Genomic DNA, 25,030 nt, shown 5'->3' on the forward strand with positions numbered 1-25,030 from the left:
AGTATCATTTGTGAGGGATATGGTTGAAGATAAAAAGGTGTTGTTGGTACGGGTAGGCACTTTGAAGAATGTTGTAGATGCATTGATAAAGTTTGTGAACACTGAGAAGCTTTCTTGTTATAGAGAAATAATCGACATTTCATCCTTGACCAATGATTATGCACTCCGTGCCCCCCTGTGTGGAAAGAAAACAACATGTGGGAGAATGCTAGGTATGTGTTATATTATTTCCATGATAGCCTCGGGAATTTTTTTTTATGCAGAACCAATAATAGTTGGCCAGACTCAAGCATGGAGGGCATACCCAATGTTGGTCGATAGAATTACCCATGGTTTTTCACATGGAATTTGTGCATGGTTTTGGGCATGATGGTTTTTCCCATGGTATTTTGTAGATCCATTCAAGGGAACTATAGTTATGTTCTAATCTAGGGTTAATGGATTGGGGTTTATGAATGTGTCAACATGTATATGATGTATTGTAAAATTGAAAGGAATATAATGAAAAAACAATCTAGTTTTCTCGGTTTTGGGTTCCAATAGAAAATCTTTGTATATGTTTTTTGTATGTTCTTTCCATTGTATACTTTTATGATTTTAAGAATTCACTTGTAGGTAATTTCTATATAGGGTTAAAACATACAATATTGTTAGAATATTTCAAGAAACCCCCAAACATAGTCATCTCTTAGCAGCAAAGAGTATTCTTAGATATCTAAGAGCCGAAATTTAACTCGCTTGTATTTCGTCCATCTGAAAGAGCGTAATCATAATTACATGCAATAATACACTTCTATAGAAACCATTGTCTCCCATGGCCAACATACCATTGTATTCGTTTGAGAATAAAAATTAGTGCAAGATATGTGTGTAGAACATGTGAAGAAAAAATGTTGTGCGGTTAAATGAATGTGTGAAAAGATTTATGCAAGGTTTATTAAAATAATAAATATACAAGTCTCTTTTCTAAATATTATTTAGGAACATTTTTCACAACCACAGAAGTAGTTGTGTGACTGATCAAAGGGAGTTATTGAGTGAGGAAGTAGTTGTGCAGATGAAGTTGTGCAATGGTGATTGTGCATGTGCGGATCTTATGAGAAAGTTTTGTGCGAAGTTATTAAAATAATAACTGTACAAATTCATTTTTTAATTCTTATTTAGGGCTGTATTTCAAAAATGTATTATCATTAATTAATATCAATTTCAAATGTCAATGACTGAGGGAATTATTGAGTTCAGAGGTAGTTTTGTGGACGAAGTTGTGCATAGGTTGTTGCGTGTGTGTGAAGGTTATGTGAAGAAAAAATGCATGTGCAGAATGGGGAAAGTGAAAAGGGATATTTTAATTGTAATTTATTTTTATATTACTAGATTCTGCACAAGAGAAGTGTTTACTTTATTATTAATATATTTGTGGAGTGCAGAAGTGCATACAATAAAAGATTGAGATATTTTTTCACACAATGGACTGTGTTATTTAGAGGTAGCATGTGCACAAAACAAATGCTTTGTCCAATGTTTATTTCACAATGAATGACCCACATTTATAAATATCAGTTTCAAATGTCAATGACTAATAGCAGGGCATTGTTGAGTCAGAAGTAGTTGTGCGAATGAAGTTATGCACAGGTGGTTGTGCGTGAGATATTTTTGCACAAAAATGGATTTCAAATTATGGTTATAGTTATTTCAAACTTTTTTTGTAAGGTAAATACATATGATGGCTCATTGTGTAGAGAAGTGTAGATTCTCCACACTTTCGCACAATGAGTTTCTTTTGCACAGTATTATGAATTATTTTTAGTTTTGTAATGCAAAACTTTAATTTTATATATTTTTAATAGGATGTTATGTTTTAATAGTAAATAGATTCATTTTATTTTATTTTAATTGAAACAGATAATAATTATGAACAAGAGGCAAAAAGATTAGTAGTTAATAACGAATAAATGAGAAAACAATTAGCTATGTGGAATAAGCCGTGTGGAAGCGGAAGAAGATGTGTGGAGGTGGATTTCATTGTGCATATGTGGAGGCGGTAATAATGACATATTGCAAGTGTGAAAAAATTCGTGAACAAGGATGAAATGATGACTTAATAATGAATAAACGACAAAATCACTAGTTGTGTGGACGAATATTTGTAGAACCGAAAGAATATGTGTGAAGATGGTTTTTGTTGTGTGTGTGTGGAGGTGGTAATAACAACATATTGCAAATGTTGAATAATAAGAGTGAAATGCAAACCCCACATTAATGATTAACCTTTGCCTATTTATGGTTAGTTGTTAGCACTTTCTTAGTTGATTATCATGATTGCAGTTGTTTGGAACTTGTTTTGTAAGGTAAATACAAATGATGTCTCATTGTGTGCAGAAGTGAAGATGCTCTCTATCTCTACACAAGGAGTTTCTTCCACATTATATTACAAATTATTGTTATTAGGTTAGTAATGCAGAACTTTAATTTTATTTATTTTTAACGAGGTGTTATCTTTTAGCAATAATTAGTTTCATTTTTTTGTTTTAACTAAAACATATAGTAATATGTGTGAAGGTGCGCGGAGGTGACAATAAAGACATGTTGCAAGTGTGAAAAGAATTCTCAAATAAGGATTAAAATTGTACTTAATAATGAATAAACAAAAAAATGACTCTCTGTGCGGAGGAAGCTATGCAGAAGGTAAAGAAGACGTGTGAAGGTGGCTTTTGTTGTTGTGTGTGTGGAGGTAGAAATAAGGACATATTGCTAATGTAAAAAGGATTTTTGAATAAGGATGAAATGTGGACCCCACACTAATGATGAAATTCACAATTAATTTTTCCTTAATCAATTAATTAGCGGTAGAGGTAGGGACTATGATGCATCGCAGCGATTCCTCTTGTTTATCTTAACTCTCAAAAGGTTTACTTATTATGGAGTTTATTTTTAATATGGAAAAACTAAATTTTATTAGTAAAGGTGCAAGTTCATGAAAGATGTAAGTATCTTTTTGAAATTATGACACCTTTGCTATAACACATATGAAAAATATTTCTTAATAGTCTTGATATAGGCTCGCATTTCCTAGGCTACCCATAGATTATTAAGGTTTCTAACTCCCCTATCTATTGGTTATGATTTTTTTATTTCATCACATTGCATGTATGCATATGCACTCAAAGGTTTCCATTCACTATGTCTTGATTTGCATTTGTGCAAACCTCTTCTTAAAAATGTTGTGTCGCAAAGTATATATTGAAGTTAGACACAACTTAGTAATTACTAACACATTTATTTCCCTAATAGAATCTCATTAAACATGAAGAACTAGTAGATCTATTGGTGTAAATGCTTGAAGATGAACTAAGATTGTATCGAACTAAGTAAGAATATAAAGGAACTCACAATTTCAACTCTAGCAAATACCATTGTTTTGTCTCTAGCAAATGCAACAATGACGTTGATATAGTCATGGCTCTAGAGGCAACTTCCATCTCATTGATCTCACTCAAGGAAGAATCCACTAAGAAGGATAAGCATATACATCAATCAAACCCTTCATATAATCATATTTAATATTAATATATTAATATTAATATTAATATGAATATGAAGATGAGTTATATACTTATATGAAATTTAGCATTTCCTCTCTTTATCCTTTAGTTTTACGGTTTCTTATCTTTGTATGCAGCTGTTTCAAATTTTTTTGTCTCACTTATGAAATTTCTGGCCCTTTCAAATTTTTTTGTCCCACTCATGGAATTTATTAGGTTATCTTGCACTTCTTTCTCTCAGCACATAATCTTGATGATGAATCTCGATCATAATTCAAAATTTCAATTTAAATAATGTACTTTTAGGATCACTTTTTAGTTCTTCAAGCTAATATATCCACCCAGAAAATTATACAAACATAAAATAACAAAAATTACATAGTTATGCATGAAAATATGGAAATACATAATCTTTAGAATGATTAATGTTATAACAATTTGACATGGTCTTCAAACTAATATTTGGTTACGTTACTATTTCTACTTGCTACACCTAAATATGATATTTTTCATGTAAGTTTTAGTAAATAATTTTTTATGTAAAATTGTTTTAGAAAAAAAGAAATTAAAGTACCACAAACATAACATCCATACTATATAGGTGTATAGGTGTCGATGTACGCATGAGTTGAAAAATTGATCCACCTGTATGCGTTTTAGGAATCATATAGCATTCAAAACATTTCATGGTCTAACCGTGTTAGCAGTGATAGTCTTCAAAATATTATTTAATCCTTTACCGTAATGAGTTAGGGTTTTATTTTTCATAATGAATACTAATTATGCACTTTATTGAAATACAATAATTACATTTTCTAAAATCCTTGAAATATAATGGTACTTCTATTCTAATAGATAAGTAAGACACTCATTCTTAAAACATATGTTTAACCAAGTAGCAATGGCTTTAATGATGAGAAGCATGAGAATCATGTGTGGTCTTTACTTCATCAACTTGTGACATAGTATGTGTGTTCATGAGATATTCAAGAGTTTAAGAATTTTATAATTTCATTAAATATTGATAAATATTTTATAATATTCATTTTTTAAATCCTAATAACTTTATGATATCTTATATCTTCCTAATCATAATACATACAATATATCCACCTTAATTTTTACAATTTTAAACCCCTTATTTTATGAATGAGTGTAATAAGGTATTGGTTAACAATTTGAAATCCCATTAGAACCGTTAATAAAATATTCTAGTACATCAACCTTTTTTATATTTAATTCTTTAAAATAAAAAAATAAATGAAATCATTTTGAATAAAAAATAATGGGGGAATTGAATTCAATGGTGTCCATTCAAACACCAAGTATTTCAAATAAGAACATCAAAATATCTCTATATAGCTATTTTCTTGATTATTTAGAATTATTTTATTATCATTTGAAATCAAAGGAGAGAATGCATGCTTTATGAGCTTAAAATTGCTTGAAATTTGGTCGCATTTAATGAAAGCTTAGGGAAAAAAATTCACAATTGTTATATTACTCATTTGAATTGGAAATATGAGATAACAAGGAAAATTGTGAAGTAACAAGTCCCTGATTAATGTTAAGGTAGTGCTTCGTTGCAATATTTATTTGAGAATCATATTGCAAACGTTTCTTAATTTTAAGCGAAATTTTTTTATTGGTTGCACATTCCAACTTGCAATCGAATATTGAGATATTAATTGGTGAATTGCAATGCATTTTTTTTTAGTTTTGGAGGGAATATATTTTGTGGGATATTGTATATTAACATTACAAATATTGATTCTGGAATTGCATTTACATATGACATGAGAATTTCATATTTTGTTTCTAGGATAGACATTGTTTTGGGATAGACAACTTGAAATTATGTTGTTGAAAAATTTTGGTAAATTGTGGTTTGTTTGTTGAGGTGTCCAAAACAATTTATTAGAAGTTTTCAACAACATCAAGCTTGAAATTGAAATTATATTGTAAAAACAAATATTTTATTTTCTAATAAATAGTCGCAAATTATTCTTCAACATATTTTACAAGATTTAAATATAACCATTGTAATTTGAAGGACTTTGGTTTACATACTTCACCTTTTAACATAATTAGTTTTTTGAGATTTAATTTGAGTTGAAACCAGTGTATTAGTATGAACATTGTAAATACTTCACCTTTATAACATAATTAGTCTATAGAGATTTAGTTTCAGCTGACTTCAGTGTACTAGTATGAGCACGGATGGTAGTTAGCTTATAGAGAGAATTAAGACACAAATGTTTCAACTCTAATATAAAGCTCCATATATATCTCCATAAAAATCCCACATCATAATAATGTGATCATCTACCTTGTATTATTTTCAAATATGGTGAATTAGTCTTTGAAAAAGTACCGCTCCAAGCATACATCGTCCTAAATTATATTGTTATGGATGCATCACATTTTGTAATATACCTTGACATTTTATTTCCAATGTATCCATGATCATTTGAAAGGGCTATTTCACGAGGTTTAAAATCTTATATAGAAGTGTAGGTTTACAACGATTTCATGAGGCAGGCATATCAAGGCAGTCACAATATGTGCTAGTTGTCAAAAGAAAGAGGAAAATATACGAACTAAATTCTATGGAAAGTCTTGAATGGGATACAGAAGTTTGTCTCCTTGCTACTACTTGATGTCACTTTCTTGGAGAATGCCTATGTAAGTGGAATTTATTAGTTTTACTTTACTATGCCTTACGATAGAATAATTCCATTGAGAAACCCTTTACCATGTCAAATAGAAGCATGGCCCAACATATAGGTATATAAAGGAAGCTAGTAGCTTAATGAAAAATGTGAAAAGAATGAATAAGAGGTGTTGGTCTTGATATTCTCCTCACTACCTATCGTCTATAGTTATTACTACTTCCTGACTATCTTAGTGGGGTGTAGGCAAGAACCAAGGATAGTGGGGTGTAGGTAGGAACTTTCTAGCATGCTTAAGTATGGATTTATGGCTAAGGGGTTTCAATCTCTAATTCAGAAAACACTAGATTGATAACTAAATAAACTTGACACTCTTGTCAATAAACCAAGTTCACAACTTATCTCCACGTGGAAAGGCCATCACATATAAAAACTAGTAACTCACATGTATTCTTGACTTCTCACTTGACAAATAAATTTAAATGTGGGTATGCCTCCAAAACTTATGAGTTGATGTGATCAATAGCTTAGGCTAGCTTCAAAGACACGTGGAATATGTGCAATTTTAATATACACACATTTCATAATTTCATAAAGCACTTGGGATATGTGGATATTGACCAAGTTTCATACGCACACATTTCATAACTTCATAGAAAATTTGGGATATGTGGACAGTGACCATGTCTTACGAGACCTTTGATTTAGTGTGGGATTGAATTGGTGTAGTAGTAATATAAAAATTTCCCATAGATATTACTCTTTGTTTTCCAAAGGAGCATGGCATGGTCAAGCTCATCAATGATTCATTCTAATCCCAATTGAGACTCTTCTCTTTTCCTTTCTACAAGTGGCTTCCAAACAAGGGCGTGGTTCATGATCTCTCTGCACTCTGACATGAATCCACTTCATATAGATTAAGTAGGTATTAATAGTCGATGTTGTTTTTTATGGAGTCAACGATAGCTAGAATAGGCTCAATATCAATTTAGAACTAAAAGCGGTCCAAGAATAGGCTTTATCATGGCGATATGTTCAAGTAAGAGTACTAAATATGATTTTTCCCTATATTTTTCCATGATTCCATTTGCCTAACAAATAATTTTAAGAAAAATAGAAACCTAACATAACCTATGTATTACTGGAAATTAGAGAGGATTATCCTAGCTAAAACCTTAACTCAAAAGCATCTATGGAACCAATGTTGCATTATGTATGGATGATAAATCATGTTCATTCTCCCAAAATTACGCTAGATTTTCTATCTATTGTATTTTTCTTTCGAGACTCTTAGCTTCGCTTCTAATGTTTTCATTCGGTCAATTAGCAGAGATACTATGGGTCACCTAGAAACAGATCTAGAAGAGAATAGTTGGACATTGAACATGCTACCAATAGAAATAGAACTAAAGTGTGAAGCTCACTAGTACACCTAAAGATCGATTGAATTAAATTGTACACCATAAAAGTTATGTTTTTCACTAAATTAATTCTATCACTAAAGACCTCTATTTTAGAATATGAAATAGAGTTGGCCATGAAATCAGTGGGTCAATTCTTGGTGGGAAATAAAGAAACCGACCACCATTGTCAAACCACAATTTGGATTCCCAAATAGAGAAAATAGGTAGATAACAAACATTTAATAGTTAAATAGTTAGGGAAAAATGGCTAGTAGGGAAAATAAACATGTACAAGAAGGAAAGAGTTGGGAGCAGTAGAATAGAACCAAGGGAGTAAGGAAAGAGGCATAAGGTAAGTAGCCAATGAGACAGTAGTATTTTTGATGATATATAGTCATATCATTGTCTTATAAATTCATCTCATCCTCTTAATTTGCAGCTACAAAAAAATCTTTCTATGTTGTTATTATGATGTAAGAGAATTAAGATAATAATAATATTTATAAGGAATCACCTAGTACACATTATAGACATGGATAATTTTATTAAGGAACCTTTGGGCATTTTAGGTAGTAAACTAGACATGTGTGGCTAGATATTTGATCAAAGTAAGGCCCATCCATGAGAACTTAAGCTTAATCTTAAGCTTTACATGGTTGAAATCATTTTAATAAAAAGGAACCACAAAAATATAAAAACAACCAAATGTCAGGCAACACTTGAAAGACAAATGAGCAACAAGAAGAACTAAAGTATATGAAGAGATAGTTAATATCTTAGAATGTTTTTGTTTTCTTTACTACATGTAACTTAGTGACATAATTTAAAATACAAAATTAATGCCTTTTCCCTTATCATTCAAAATCTTATTCAACTTACTCTATTTCTTTCAATCTTGTGAACTCAATTGTTTTCAATCTTGGAGGAAAGAAGAAACATAGAATTGATTACACTCATCCACGACTCATGATATAATGTGTTCCCCACCTATCAAAGAAGTGATGGAGGGTTATAACAGAGATGAGATCTTAACACTAGTAGAAAGAAAAATCTATCGAAGCCAAATACACCACGAATATGTTGGGTTGTGTTATATTCTTTCCATGACTACCCTACCTAATTAACTGTGTGGTTAGAGGGGGAGTAGATCCCCCCCTTCATTGTGAAGATTATGCAGCAGGGGGGCAGTAGCCCCCCTATACGGGGGGTTTGAGTGGGGGCAGTTGGCCCCCCTCTATGGGGTCCGGTGCAGCGCCCCGGGGAATTTTTTTTTGGACCCTATATTAGGTTGGGCAGAGCTACCTATGGTCTTGTGCATGGTTTTCGCACATGGTTTTGGATGCGATGGTTTTCGGTCCATGGTATTGGATGCTTCGACATGTATAAATATGTATTGTAACATTGAAAGGAACATAATGAAAAATCAAGCTGGTAGTCTCGGGTTTTGGATCCAGTGGAAAACCTCTGTGTATGTGTGTTTTATGTGTTATGCTCTCGCATCGTTTATTTTCTATTGTTAGAATTTATATGCAGGTAATTTTTGTACTGAGTTAAAACCTACATTTGGTATCAGAGTTGTTTTGGCTTCAAGGGGATTCCTTTCTTGCTGAGGGGTTTTGCTCGGGCCTATGGTAAACCCTGTTCAATGGGAGATCTACGGGATCGATTCTCGTGGTGAAAGAAGATGGCAAGTAGTGGAAGGATAGAGATCAAGAAATTTAATGGTCAAAGTTTTGAGTTGTGGAAACTCAAGATTGAGGATCTATTGGTGGATAAAGATTAGTGGATTGGGTAGATCTAGGTACTAAACCAACAGGAGTGTCCGATGAAGAATGGAAGAAGTTGGATCAGAAGGCAAAGAGAACAATACAATTGTGTGTCTCAAATTCAGTATTGTTGAATGTATCAAGGGAATCTATGGTTAAGGCTTTGTCAGACAAGTTAGGGACTTTGTACCAATCTAAGTCTCTGGTGAATAAACTGTTCCTACAAAAAAAGTTGTATAACCTGAGGATGAAAGATGGAGACTCGATGACAAATAATGTGAATGCATTTAGTACTGTGGTAAGTCAATTATTATCTATTGAGATTAAAATTTCAGATGAAGATAAGTGCATCAGTTTGTTGTGTTCTCTACCGGATTCGTGGGATAGTCTGGTTATTGCAATAGGTAGCAATGCAACTACCTTGTATTTTGATGAAATAGTCTCATCCTTGTTGACGGAGGAGATGAGACAGAAAAATATGGAGAGCCAGAATGGCGATGCCTTGTCTTTACGAGGACGGTCCCAGAATAGAAGAAAAAATAAGTCATCGAGTGGGAGATCTAAATCTAGAGGGAGATCTAAATCTCCAGGAAAACCTGTAAAGGTGGTATGCTAGAAATGCGGAAAGGAAGGGCACTACAAAAGGGAGTGTAAATCTAAAGTTCCTGACAAAGGAAAGGGATCTGATGATGTTCCTTCTACAGAGGCAAAAACCACCTTAGATGAAGGTGGGGATGTATACTTGGCTTCTTCAAGTACACATATAGATCATGATGCATGGTTGATTGACTCAGGTGCATCCTTTCACTTCACTCCTCATAGAGAGTGGTTCTGTGAGTATGAGAAATATGATGGTGGTGATGTATTTCTAGGGGATGATAGGAAGGCCAGAATCATTGGTCGCAGAAAAGTAAAGTTGAAGTTGCAAGATGGAAGGGTTAGAACACTTTCGAGTGTTTTGCATATTCTTGCATTGGCCAGAAATCTGATTTCTATAAGTAAGCAGGATGATGCAGGTGTAAAAATAGTGTTTGAGAAGGATACCTGCAAGATGGTTCGGGGAGCATTGGTATTGATGCGAGGAGGTCGGATTGGAACTTTGTACAAGTTGTAAGGTAACATTGTCGTTGATGGGTGCAACAATTCTATGGTTAATGAAAGTGGAGCAGAAAATATAGTGGTCTCTGGAGAGAAGACCAAGTTGTGGCATCAAAGGCTTGGACATATTGGAGAGAAGGGCCTTGGAATACTTCATGGTAAAGGTATGTAGAAGGTATGAGTAATAGCTCTCTGGATTTTGATTTCTGTGAAAATTGTGTATATGGGAAGGAGAATTGGGTGAGCTTCCCCTTTGGTGGTAAGAGGGCGAAACATATATTAGAGCTTGTGCACAGTGATCTGTTTGGACCTATGAAGGTTCCCTCACTAGGTAAGTCTGTGTATTGTGTATCATTTATAGATGACTTCTCAAGGAATACATGGATATATTTCCTTAAGAAGAAATCTGAAGTCTTTGACAGGTTTAAATAATTTAAGGCTCTAGTGGAAAACCAGACAAAGAAGAAGGTAAAGGTGTTGAGGTCAGATAATGGTGGAGAGTTTTGTAGCAAGGAATTTGAAAATTTCTGTAAGAAGTGTGGTATGTCAGGGAAAAAGACTACTCCATACACACCTGAGCAAAATGGAGTTGCAGAAAAAATGAACAAGACATTCATGGAAGGGGAAAGAAGCATGCTCAGTAGTGTCAGGGTAGGACAAGAATTCTAGGCAGAGGCGATGGAGACAGCATGTTACTTGGTCAGTAGATCACCTTCATCAGTGTTGGAGGATAAGACTCCACAAGAGGTATGGACTGGTAAGAAACCCTCTCTTTCACATCTGAGGGTATTTGGATGTGATGCATATGTACATGTTCCAAAGGAGAAAAGAACCACGTTGGATAGTAAATCTGATAAGTGCATCTTTATTGGGTATAAGGATGGTTTAAAGGGTTATAAGTTTTGGAACCCAGTAAAAAGGAAGGTTGTGTACAACCAAGATGTGGTGTTCAGAGAGGTGAAAGATGTTATTAAACATGAATTCCAACCAAAGGAACTTGAGAATATAGAGTTTGAGCTTAAGGAGGAAGAATCATACTCTATACCAGAGGAGGAATCAGAAGATGAAGAGCCACAAAATCCGCGTGTGAGAAGATCAATTCGAGAAAGAAGGCAGTCAAGAAGGTATAGTCCATCTGCTTTCTCTTCAAATTTTTCTTTATCTGTTACTAATGATGATCCCAGAACTATGAAGGAAGCAGTAGATTTAGAGGATGACAAACTCTAGAAAGAGGCCATGGTTGATGAAATGGCATATTTGCACAAAAATGAGGCTTGGGATCTAGTGGAGTTGTCGGCTGGAAGGAAACCCATTGGCAGCAAATGGGTGTTGAAGAAGAAGACAAATGTAAAAGGAAAGGTGGAGAAATACAAAGCTAGGTTGGTAGAAAAAGGTTATTCCCAGGTGCCAGGAATTGATTTTGGTGATATTTTTTCTCCTGTTTCGAAGGTAGCTTCTATTATATTACTTTTATCTGTTGTTGCTGCTTTTGATTTTGAGGTAGAATAGATGGATGTGAAGAAAACATTTCTTCATGGAAATCTAGAAGAGGAGATCTACATGAAGCAACTTGAAGGTTTTGCGGTGAAGGGTAAGAAATAACTGGTATGCAAGTTAAAGAAGTATCTGTATGGGTTAAAACGATCACCAAGGATGTGGTATCAGAAATTTGATACATTTATATGGGGACTTGGCTTCACCAGAAGCGAAGCAGATCACTATGTGTATTTTAAATTAATTGGTGACCGTGTTATTTATCTGGTCTTGTATGTGGATGATATGTTGCTGGTTGGAAATGACAAAGAAATTATCCAGGATTTGAAGACCCAATTGTCCTCCAAATTCCACATGAAAGATCTTGGTGCTGCAAACTATATTTTGGGCATGGAAATTAAAAGAGATCGGGCAAAGAGGAAGCTCTGGTTAAACCGGAGGAAATATGTCGAGACAATACTGTAGAGGTTTAATATGCAGGATAGTAAACCAGTGAAGGTACCTATTTTTGTAGGTGTAAAGTTATTTTCCAAAAAGTGTCCCAAGACGCAAGAAGAGGAAGAGGACATGTCTCATGTTCCATATGTAAGTGCAGTCGGTAACCTGATGTATGGTCTGTATGAGACCAAAAATTGAACATGCAGTGGGAGTATTGAGTAGGTTTATGTCAAAACCAGGGAAGGAGCACTGGACAACAGTGAAGTGGGTTTTCAAGTATTTTCATGGAACTAGTGATTATGGTTTGTGCTACCAAGGAAGACCATGATTGGACAGGGTGTTGGATATTCATGGCTTTGTTGATGCAGACTGGGCTAGAGATTTGGATTAGAGAATATCTACAAGTGGGTATGTGTTTAACCTATTTGGATGTACAGTCAGTTGGATCAATAAGAAACAATCTGTAGTGGCACTATCAACTACAGAGGCAGAATACATGGGAGCCACTCATGGAAGCAAGGACGTAGTTTGGTTGCAGAGATTTTGTTCAAGTATGGGGTTAGTACAGGGAGCTATAAGAATAGATTGTGACAGCCAAAGTGCAATTTTCTTGGCAAAAAACTCTGCTTATCATTCAAAGACAAAGCACATTGATGTTCAGTATCACTTTGTGAGGGACATGATAGAAGACTGAAAGGTGTTGTTGGTAAAGGTGGACACTTTGAAGAATATTGCAGATGCATTGACAAAATCTATGAGCTTTGAGAAGTTCTATTGGTGTAGAGAAACAATGGAAGTTTTAGGGCTGGATAAATGACTAAGCTCTCCTGTGGCCCCCTATGGAAATAAAACAACAAGTGGGAGAATGTTGGGTTGTGCTATATTCTTTCCACGACTAGCCTCCCTACTTAACTGGGGGGTTAGAGGGGGGGCGAAGCCCCCCCCTTCGTTGTGTCGACTGCACAGCAGGGGGTCACCGGGGGGGCGACAACCCCCCCCTTCGTTGTGTCGACTGTCCAGTGGGGGGGGTCATAGGGGGGGTAGTAGCCCCCTTGTACAGGGGGTTCGAGGGGTGTAGTTAGTCCCCTCTATGAGGTTCGGGGCAATGCCACGAGGAATTATTTTTTTTGGACCCTATATTAGGTTGGGTAGACCTACCTATGGTTTTGTGCATGGTTTTCGCACATGGTTTTGGACGCGATGGTTTTCTGTCCATGGTATTGGATGCTTCAGAATGTATGAATATATATTGTAACATTGAAAGGAACATAATGAAAAATCAAGCTGGTAGTCCTGGTTTTAGGACCTAGGGGAAAATATCTATGTATATTTGTTTTATGTGTTATGCTCTCGCATTGTTTATATTTTGTTGTTAGAATTTGTATGCAGGTAATTTATGTACAGTGTTAAAACCTATAGAATAGGCTAACCAATGTGAACAGAATGGTTGAAAAGGTTTGAAGGTGAAGACATTACTTCAAAGTTCAAAGTGAAGTGATAGCAAGGAATTTCATTCAAGGGCCAACCTGTAAAGCTAAGCATAACTTTATACAACAAGAAAAATGTGTTTATAGAGAATCATGTCATCTAAACAACACCATATTATCATATGGAAAAGGAATTCTAGCATAAAATGTTTAAGAATTAATGTTAGCATTATTTCATTGGATGCTTAAAGTCTTTCAATGACTTCAAATTTATCCTAATTTTTTGTGTCAATATGATTATAAATAAGGTTTGAACCTTAAATTTTGGTTAAAAAAGGGAAAAGTGAGTGGAAAAATCATATAAAGTTACTACAAAATTATCTTAAAACCGTAAATGATGGTTGATTTGAATGCAATAATAATACTAAGAAGGAGAATTGATTCCTATAGTCCCTACAACCCAAAGGTTGGGGACAAATAAGTAAAGGTATAATCTTATTTATCTCATTCACTTTTAAAAGTTGAGTTGTGGTAATGATATGTGTTGTTAGGCTTTAGAATTTAGTTGATATAAATTTAAGAATTTAAAAGTATTGAGTTAAGTAAATTTCAACATAAAAATCTAGTTACTTTTAGAAAGTGTGTTGGGTGTTAATATTGTTTCCTACAAACCTCAACACTTAATTGTCAAACCGGGGGTCATACACTTCAAGGCACAACACAGTCAATGCCAAGCGACTTTGACCAATCCTGCAAGAAAATGAATCCTACCTCCACACTAAATCATCAATCTTCTAAGACCTGAAAAAAATGAATAAGAATTCTATTTTTTGATTCCTACAATACTTGCAATGGAAACCTTATTGAAATAAATTCAATCAATCTGAATACCACTTACTTCACTCACAATTTCATCAAATAATTGATATTGAAAAATGACCAAAAATAATACAAAATAACACATGCTTTAACTTAATAAATCAAAAGAGTGTTTGAAAAGATTCATATAGGCTTACAAAATCATTCCTACACTACCTAAAGTTTCACTCTTTCTTCAATCCAATTCTTGTACTATCTAAAGTTTTACTTTGTTCCTACCAATATTTTCACACTTCTCTTTCATGCATCGTGTATTCATAAATATAACAATTCCAATGTGTCTTAGGAAGAATGCATGGTAAATAACCTCACTCTGTTTCACCATAACAAACTGTTATTGTGAAAATTCCTCGAAGTTGTACCAAAAATCCTCACTTAAGTCACTGGGTGACAAGCGACCATGACAACAATTTGATGGTTGTTCTCATTCTAGATCTACAATACAAATGGGAAATATATAGTAAAAGAAAACAAGACCCAAAACAAATAGCAGCAAAATAATTTATCTAGAATAATAACCCACTTGGAAATAGAATTTTAAATGAATAAATGTTTATTGATAACACCTAGTGAAGGAGATTTACAGATTGGTATGTAAGTCCTGCTCAGTGGGATGGGTCCTTTGATACCCTTGATGCTTCAAAAATAGAATTCCCTCTCTCAATTATGTGAAAAAACCCAAATAAAGATGAAAAAATCAAATGGGAGCTCAAGAAAATGACGATAATATTGACAATGATAATGATCATGGTGAAGAATGGATGAAACACCCTCCTTTATATAAAAAAAGTATGGAGTTAATCTCAAAAAATGGAGAATAACAAAATATTATTGACCAAATTAAAATCTAACTACTTGGAATACTTTATTATATTTATTGGAGAGGGAAAAAGAATTTAAAATAGTTAAATCCCTTTATTTAGAATAATTAACAAATAAAATGATTTATTAATTATTTCACGAGAGACAAGAAAGGTGTGAAATCACAATAATTATTAAATAGTGATTTAATAATTAACAACAATAAGGAAATTCAAATAAATAATGATTTATTTAAATATTTCTAAGGGATTTAGTCAAAAGTGATAAGGAATAATTATTAAATAATGATTTAATAATAATTCCTAGAGAAAATTAAATAAATAATGATTCATCTAATTATTCTCATGGGGTTTTTTTATTTAAGTCCAAAATAATTTAATAAAAGTGGTTTACTAAATTATTTTCCACAGTTAAAATGATTTTACTATGGAAAAATTAAATCCACATGGTGTATTTTGATCCACCTAGTTAGAAATGGCTAAGTGATCCATTTTTGGTGATAACACAAACCAAAAAGATAACCCAAATCAAATAATCAAAACTTATGCTTATAATAAAGATCTATGAAATCCCGGATCCAGGTGTATAACATGGTGCTCGGTACGTGGGCGGCTTGGTGGGTTGGTGCGTGGCTTACTACCACTGCCTTCTAGCCTCGCGTTATGTCTGACATTAATTCCTCTACCAACTTCTTCAATGCCACGTTAATGCAGCTTGTCCCTCCTTCCCAGCCTGCGAGATCATCTATCATGGTGCCCCTCCAAGATTTCATTCATGCTCCTCCCCTACGCTTGTGTTGCTCCCTTGCTGTTGCAGAGCCTCGCTCTCGGCCCATCCCAGGGAAATGTTGTGCTCTGGATTCATCGGGACTTCATGTTTCTCGCAGCCCTTTTTGCAATTTTAGTTATAGCTCATCCTCTATCTCTCCCAGTGCTCCTCAGCATGCTGAAGCTAAGCCCCTTTTTGTACCCCCGCCTTCACAACACTACTACCTGTTCAGCGCCTCCTGCTCTTTGCATCATGCCTAAATTACGCCAAAGAATGGGCTGCAGGAGGGGAAATTCCCAGGGTTGAGTTATCCGCCAGCCCTCCTCCTCTACTTCAGATTCCTCGTCTTATTCCTTGGATGTTTGCTCTGACCGCCATCCCGTTACCAGGGGTGGTCATGGACGGGGTCGAGGGCAGCTCAATTATGCAGCGCGCTCTCATAATCCTCAATCTCACACCGCTCATTTTCAATTCCCTTGCACTCTCAGTAATTTCTCCTTCTTAGCTTCAGTCACCATTGAGCTTCGAGAGGATACTTCTGGTCTAGTTGTTGTGACACCAGGGGTGACTCTGGAGACGAGGGCTGAAGAAACGCATGGTACTTATGGTGGGCCCCAGTATTGTAGCAATAATGCTACAACTCTTGGAACTCCCTTCTTTAATTTTATCAACCCGGTAGTTCGTAACAAACTTGGAAGCGACGGTGCTGTATGCACTAGTACTAGCTCTTGCCGCAGCTGTCACTTGGTCAGCTGGCACATGTCCGCTAGGAGCTTAAGCCAACTTCTATGAGCTCTTAGAAGAAGCTTTTTAATTGATGGATGAAAGCTAACTCGAAGGAAGCTAATCTAATTGCGAAAAGAAAAGGAATGCAAACCCTAGCAAACCCTAATTCTACCAGCTAGTCCTACTGACGCAAAGGAGAGCATGAAAACTACTGAAAGAGATGCCATTACTTCTAGGAAGGTAAAATGCATGTGTCTAAGTTATCACTATCTAAAGAAAACATCTTTTTGTATTTTTGATTAAGTTATTAGAATTATCATGCATGTGCTTTTAACTAGCTTTCCACTGTGCAGAGGTGGATCAAGGAGGAGAAGCGCTTGGGAAAGGTTGGGAAGGTTCAGAGAGGGTCTAAAGGGTCCCTAACACCCTTCCAAAGAGTCTCACAAAGTTTGGCTGCCAAGAAACCGTGTTTATGAGCTTCTACAAGAAGTCTGCAGGGGTTCTACAGGATGTTCAGGATTTCTACAGGATGTTCTGTAATTCTTCTACACGATGTTTCGAAATGGGATTTTGGAGCATGGATGGAGGGAAAAAGATGGAGGAATGAGTATGAAGGTGAAATAGGGGTGTGAAGAGGCCTAGGACTTGGTGGATGAGGCTAAGGAGCGATTGGATTTGTTCAATGATGGAGGAAGCGATGATGCACAAGAATGTAGGAATTAGGGCAAGGTGGGGAAAGTATGGCAAATGAAGGGTACAAATCATGGACTAAGGGTTCGAGCAGATTATCTGATGGATTATGGGTAGATAGAGAAGGATAACAGGTGCTCTGCAAGTTATGTTTCCAACTGAACCAACAAAGACATGCAAGAAAACAAAGATCTAGTTATGCTACCCTAATATGATCTAGCTAACAGTAACAAGAATGGACAACAGCTTTATTTGCAAGGAAACCATGTATATTAACTGTGAAATGAAGCATTCAAAGATCTGAACATGTAACCAACTTCTGCAAATCAAAACCAAACACTAATGATTGCATGGCAAAGCAAAGTCAGTGCTTTTGTGGGCAGCAAAGTCATCCTAGTCACAGCTCCTGATCCCACTAAGGGAGAGGTGAAACCACAGATGTTTGTTGGCCCTTTTCTTGAAGCTTTTTCTGTTAACAACCTATCAACTAAATCTGAGCATGAAAAGCTATTCTGCACATAAAAAACAAACTAAATAACAAAACAAGAGTTAGATCTAAATAGAAGATTTTATTCTAAGAATGCAGCAAAAACACATTAAGATAATCAAAGGAGGTATTGGGCGCTTGAGATGGGCCCAACCCCAAGAGCTACAGCCTCCTAAGAGAGATTTAGAGCTGGTGCAAAGCTGGATTCATCTTTATTGATCAAGAAATGAAGAGTTACATCAAAACTGTCCATAAGGAGAACTTGAAAATGAGCTGACAACAAAACTAATCTATTGCCTAGAAATCGAACTACAAAATGACTACAACAAGACTATGAAATGACTAACTACCAACTACAAAATGGCTAACCAATAGCTAACCAAAATGAGGCCCTAAGCCTTCTTATTTATACAAATTGAGGACCCCAACAGTCCTCCTAAAATTTAGGGACTCAGCTGCCCAAAACTTGTAGTTAACAGCAGTCCTACTTGACTTGCTTGGTTGCCCTTGTGCTAATTGATTTGGTGGCCTTTGAACTTTGAGCTGATGGTGGAGAATTCGAGGTAAGGGCCCATAAATGAAGGGGACACCTTCCTACAAATCCTCTCCCTTGTTCTCCCACGAATTTGGCTGCCAAGTGCTCATTAAGACCTTCAATTTTGTCTCCAAATTGACCAAAAAGGCTACACAAAGCACCCATTAGACTTGTTGGCATAATGACTAACCAAATTCACTCTATTAGCATAAATATAATCAAAAACATGCAATAAACTAATGAGAATGGTGGATTAAGTCAAATTAGGAGGTTGAATGAGCCCAAATAATTATCCATTTTTGGGGCTCATCATCACTCCCCTACTGAAAGTGTTGCTCATCCTCTGAGCAACCAATCTCTCTCCTCATCTTTGATGGCCCTGGTGGCCTCCTTGTCATGCCAAGCTTCTGAAGTGATGTCCTCTTCTCTGTCATGAAACCATGCTTCTTTGCTTCTCCCCACTAATTGCTCCTTTTCCTAAAGAATTCTCATCTTTGGTATGATTGTGCAAGTATGTTCAATATGATGGCGGCAATGGTGGTGAAAGGAGATGAAACCAGTGGAGGATGGAAGAAAAGAGTGGTTGCATGTCTCCTCAACAGTCTTCAAGCTTCAAATCCCTCTCCATAATTGATTCTAGCCCACCCAAAGGTTTCTACAGGATGTTTCTGGTAAAAATACAGAACTTCCTGTAGAAAGTCCTGTGGCTGAGTTCTGGCTTCCTGTAGAAGGCATTTTTATACTTCCTGTAGGAACAGACAGCACCACTGTATCATGCTTGGCTGTGGTTGATTTTCCTTTCAGCTTGGCTGTGGCTGCCTTAGAGGTGCCCTCACTGATGTGGGATTTTTGATCCTGCTCTGTAGTCTTTTCTCCCTGGGTGTTAGTGTGGTTTTGTCCCCCTCTGTTTTGGCAGCTTGGTTTAATGCCAATGTTCCAATCACTGATGTTGTTGGATACATCTGCAGGGTTGTGCTTTTTTGGGCTTGTCACCAACTTGTCATCATTTGCCTTGCCCCATAGTACAATATTCAGTCCTGCTATTACTAGAATTGCTCCCAGTAGACTTCCCAGATAATATTTCACATGAAGGATTAGCTGTTCCAACACTGCAACAGTTATGGTTGAAGTTGGATTGAACATTGTAGCAAAGACAGGTCCCTTCAGACGGATACAGTAAGTCTGTACAAAGAAGGCAAATGCAAAGCATAATACTCCAGAGTATATGATGCTGAGAAGCTGAATGTCCCACTTTAGCCTCCAAGTAGAGGCCTTTGGCTCAAAAATTAAAGCCACCACAGTGCACTGTAGAGTTCCTTGCAGCATCGTGAGAGCTGTTAATGAAATTTCTGCTGGATATTTCTTAACCACTGGAGCCTGAAAGGTAAGCCATCCAGACCAAAATAAACAGCCGACAAACAACATCAGTGCTCCAAGCAGCCATGTGTTATGAAGAACCCTATTGAGCCTAATGAGAACAGGGCCCTTGTAGAAGGTCATAATCATTGCACCACCCACACATATAATGGTTCCTACAACTTTGTCTTGGCCATATTTACTCCTGATATCAACTTTCTCCAGTCTAAAAGCTGTGGCCATCCCAAATGTGACAACAGGAACCAGGTTTGACGTTGTAGAAGCAAATGTAGCAGAGGTGTAATCTAGGCCAGCAAAGTAGAAATTCTGAAATAGAGTGGTCTTACCCAGCCAGTGCAAGCACAAAGATCTGCCAGAAGATGGCACAGGTCTTTGCAGGGCATTGGTTTCTTTCAAGAAAAAAAACAAACAGAGAAATAACTACTGTAGCAACAGCCAGGGTGTAAGCTATGAAAAAAAAATGACTCATTCATTCATCCAGAGCAACTCTAGTAATGATATTCATGCCGGCCAGGCAGACTTGAACTGCAATCTCAGCTAAGAATGTTGCAAATGCAAATTAATCAGCGAATGGTGAGAGCATTTCAAGGATGAGTTCGATTGGCTGTTTATGGAGGCTTCCACTAATGGAGGGTGAGCTGGCTAATTGCACGTTGGCCCCATGCAAACCATTGGTCCCCACTATAGTGTAATTATGAACTGTAGTTCTCTGCCTGTATTCACTTCCATCAATTATGTTGGATTTTAAACAACCACCACTACCTGTTTTCAACTTTCTTCTTGAGATGGTTGAGCACACGTGTTGATTTCCCCCACCGAGCGCTGTTCGAACTAGACGAGGGTGGCCAGTTAGCTGGCCACCAATTTTTTTTAATCCCAACCATCTCATTGCTCATGCTGTTTATGAATTACATTCATGCAAATAGAGGAACGAGTTTAGTCACGTACCTGCAAGTCGTGTGTGGTTGCTGTGAAGTGCTGAGATCCTTCATTTGCTGCATGCATTTGTTTTTGTGATTGCATGTGGCTTGGCTATTGATTTTTTGGTTTTTTTTTCTTGTGCAGGTGTCCTCTGGCCAGATCTAAGCTCCAGGCATTTGTTTCCACGTTCAAATCTGCACGTTCAAGCTGCTGTTGCCGAATTTTCACCAGGCCAGAACTTGTTTTCGCCATTGCTCCCAAACGGTAAACCGGATCGATCTAAAAATTTCTGAGCATGTTCCTATCATCATGAGGCACCTCCCATAACAAAATCGTGATCAATGGATGCACAGATTTCGAGAAAAATGGAAAATGGCTGAAGATTTCAGAGATCAATTTCTCAGAAACCGTGCATCGGAATTTACTGAAACTGCTTGGGTAGGCTACTATCAACCTTGTGCATCTCCCCATGAAACAGGTTTTGAAATGGACGCACGGACATGGAGAAAATGCAAAAATGGCTGATGGTGATGGAGGCTAATTTCTTGGAAACCGTGCACCGGAATTGGCTGAAACTGCTCGAGCATGTTGCCATCATCCCTATACAATTCCCTGTGAAACGGTTTTTCAAATGGATGCATGGTTTTCAAGTTAGAGCAAAAACAAATTTTGTTCTATGTATTTTCTCTTCAAAGCATTTTGCAAGTTTTTGCATGGAAAGAAAAACTGAGCTTGGGCTGTGATGCAGGTATGGAGATGATGGAGGAGGAGTTTGAAGATTGCAGGAGGACTTCTGAACCCTTGAGGAAGCTACCATGTTAACCAAACCGCCTCTTTGAAATCCATTTCTAGCTTCCTACAATTTCTATAGGAACTTCCTGTAGAAGCACAATGTAGAAGCACAATGAGGTGGAAAAATGATGGAGAAAGGCAAGGGATGGACACAGAGGTGCTTGCAGGCCTAACCAATAGATTCCCACCATCAGATTCCATTTTAGAATTGAATTTGGTTCGTCCAAAGGTTCTACAGGATGTTTCCTGTAGAAATACAGAACTTCCTGTAGAAGACACAAAAATTCCTTTGACCTTGTTTTGAGTGATCCTCCTGACCTGAAATGTCCTTCTTGCAACCTGCAATTAGCCAATGGAAATTAGTTTTCTTTTTCTTTTTCTTTTTCTCCCTTTTTTTTTTTTTTTTTTTGAAAAACAACTAGGGCGCCTCATGGAGGTTTTCACCCTAATTGCCTGCCCTGGGCGCCTCCAAGGAAGGTTTTCACCCAGAGATCTTATTCTTTTTTCTCTTTTTTTCCCAACCCATTGACCGCATCATGAAGTTTTTCAATCAATGAGCCAATCTAAGGCGCCTCCGAGGAGGTTTTCACCTTAGATTTTTATTTTCTTCTTATTTTCATTTTTTTCTCTTTTTTTTCCTTTTTCTACCCTACCCTACTTGAAAAACAAAATCATTTTCAAGTATAAGAATACTTCCAATGGAGCCATGTGCACATCGAGATTAGAGACAAGATGATGTGAAGGCTCGAAATGCATGCTTTGACAGGTATTTGGATTTCAGAGACAAATGATCTGACTTTGAAGGGATCAAACATAGCTGAGGAAGAGAGTACTGCTGCAATTTAGTGACTGTCTGGAACCATGTCTCAATATAGCTTTGATATCCTTCGTCCTTTTGCTGATCTGGATCATTCTTCATGTCACCTTCTATCATGACTTTCTCATCTTCCTCCTTTTTCTGATCTTTCCCTTGAATACATGGAAGATTTGATGGTAACCATGAGGGAACTCCCTCGATCTCTGATGTTGATCTCTTCTCTTCATCAAGTACAATCCATGGTTCTTTGATCTCCTCTCTTGAATCTTCTTTTGCTAGATGTGATCCTTCAATGATTTCAAGATGATCTCTTTTTTGCAACGCTCTTCCTGAGCTTTGGTGAACATCATTGAGTTTAAAAGGAGTCATTTGCACATGTTGTGCCTCAGCTTTGCAATTGGGTTGAGCTACTCCATTGTATGGCTTTGGAAATGGTACGGGTAGTTGAGCGGAGGTGTGAAATTGAGATGGAGATGGATGGCATTGTGGTTGGGTAGGCATTTGGGGTTGCCTTGGTGGAGGAGGAGGCGATGGTTGTGGATGAGCAGGTGGTGGAGGAAAATGAGTGGGATGAGAGTTGTACTGGGGCCTCCATCCCTGATAAGGTGCATTCCACTGAGGTTGTGGCTGAGCATAAGAGTGAAACGAATGAGCAACTGGTTGGGCATAATATGGATCTGTGAAGGAACAAAGAGGAGGTGTGAACCAGGAAGGATGAGCAGGGGGACCCCAAGAAGGCATGAAAGTGGCTTGATAGGGGTCATAATAGGTCTCGTGTGTCCCTTGCAGTTCCTGCTGGTAAGATCTAGGTCCATGCGGCCTCCTTTGATTCATATAATAGAGTGGTTCAGTGGCTCCTTTGGCTCTTTGATATGCAACTTTAATTCCGGGCAAGGAAGGGCACTGATCTGTAGGATGGTATTCTTCACATACAAAACACACTTCTATGGAGTACAATGGACATTCGTTCCTAGGATGCTTTCTAGTGCACCTAGGACAAAAAATGGCCAAAGCCCTCTTGGCTTCTTCTTGCTTCTTTTGGATCCGCAAGGTATCCAGTTGCATGGCAAGAAACTGCCTCATATCACTCTTGAAATCTTCTATCTGATCTTCAAATTCGTCTTTGGACAAGGGACTTCTCCCAACATTTCTGCTTGTAGCCATTCGCTTAGAGGAATGTTTTCTTCTTCTTCTCCCCTAGAGGTTCTTTAAATATGCCTTGATGTCCACCCAAGGGTTCTTCTTAGTCACAGCCATCGAAGAAGAGAGAAGGTTGGTTGTGTGAAGCAAAGGGAAGTGTTATGAAAATACTTTTCTAACTTATCTCTACTCCTACAAGGCATGAAAGGAAATCTTTTTGGTTGTTTTTTCTTCTTTCTGCTTGTACCTGCAAAAACTAGAATAGATTGAACTGCAACTAACTATCTTGCTGAAATGGAAAGGCGGAATTGAAATGAAAGCAGGAAAGGACTAATCTATTTTGCTCAAATGAAATTGCAGGAATGAAATGCTAGGCTACGCTTGCAGAATTGAAATGCTAATCTACGCTTGCAGAAATGAAATTGCGGAATTGAAATGCTAATCTATGAAAGCGGGAAAGGCTAATCTACTTTTGCATAAACGAAATTGCATAATGGAAATGAAATAAACTACTTAGCACAAGATTGTAGTGGAAAATAGAAGAAAAGCGGCAATCACCAATACTCTGACGCTTCCCCGGCAACGACGCCAAAAAGATGGTGGGCCCCAGTGTTGTAGCAATAATGTTACAACTCTTGGAACTCCCTTCTTTAATTTTATCAACCCGGTAGTTCGTAACAAACTTGGAAGCGACGGTGCTGTATGCACAAGTACTAGCTCTTGCCGCAGCTGTCACTTGGTCAGTTGGCACAAGTCCGCTAGGAGCTTAAGACAACTTCTATGAGCTCTTAGAAGAAGCTTTTTAATTGATGGATGAAAGCTAACTCGAAGGAAGCTAATCTAATTGCGAAAAGAAAATGAAAGCCAAAAAGGAATGCAAACCCTAGCAAACCCTAATTCTACCAGCTAGTCCTACTGACGCAAAGGAGAGCATGCAAACTACTGAAAGAGATGCCATTACTTCTAGGAAGGTAAAATGCATGTGTCTAAGTTATCACTATCTGAAGAAAACATCTTTTTGTATTTTTGATTAAGTTATTAGAATTATCATGCATGTGCTTTTAACTAGCTTTTCACTGTGCAGAGGTGGACCAAGGAGGAGAAGCGCTTGGGAAAGGTTGGGAAGGTTCAAAGAGGGTCTAAAGGGTCCCTAACACCCTTCCAGAGAGTCTCACAAAGTTTTTCTGCCAAGAACCGTGTTTACGAGCTTCTACAGGAAGTCTGCAGGGGTTCTAC

The 25,030-nt window shown here is 36.9% G+C and overlaps 1 pseudogene; it reads right to left on the reverse strand.

Annotated features, from left to right (window-relative positions):
* The window catches only part of LOC149237736 (WAT1-related protein At3g18200-like), a 59,730-nt pseudogene extending 38,433 nt beyond the window's left edge, over nucleotides 1–21,297 (reverse strand).
* Between the last annotated feature and the right edge of the window lie 3,733 nt (nucleotides 21,298–25,030).

Source organism: Pinus tabuliformis, chromosome 8 (assembly GCF_031772625.1).
Source record: "Pinus tabuliformis cultivar Carrire ecotype Pingquan chromosome 8, CPIR1, whole genome shotgun sequence".
NCBI lineage: Eukaryota > Viridiplantae > Streptophyta > Pinopsida > Pinales > Pinaceae > Pinus > Pinus tabuliformis.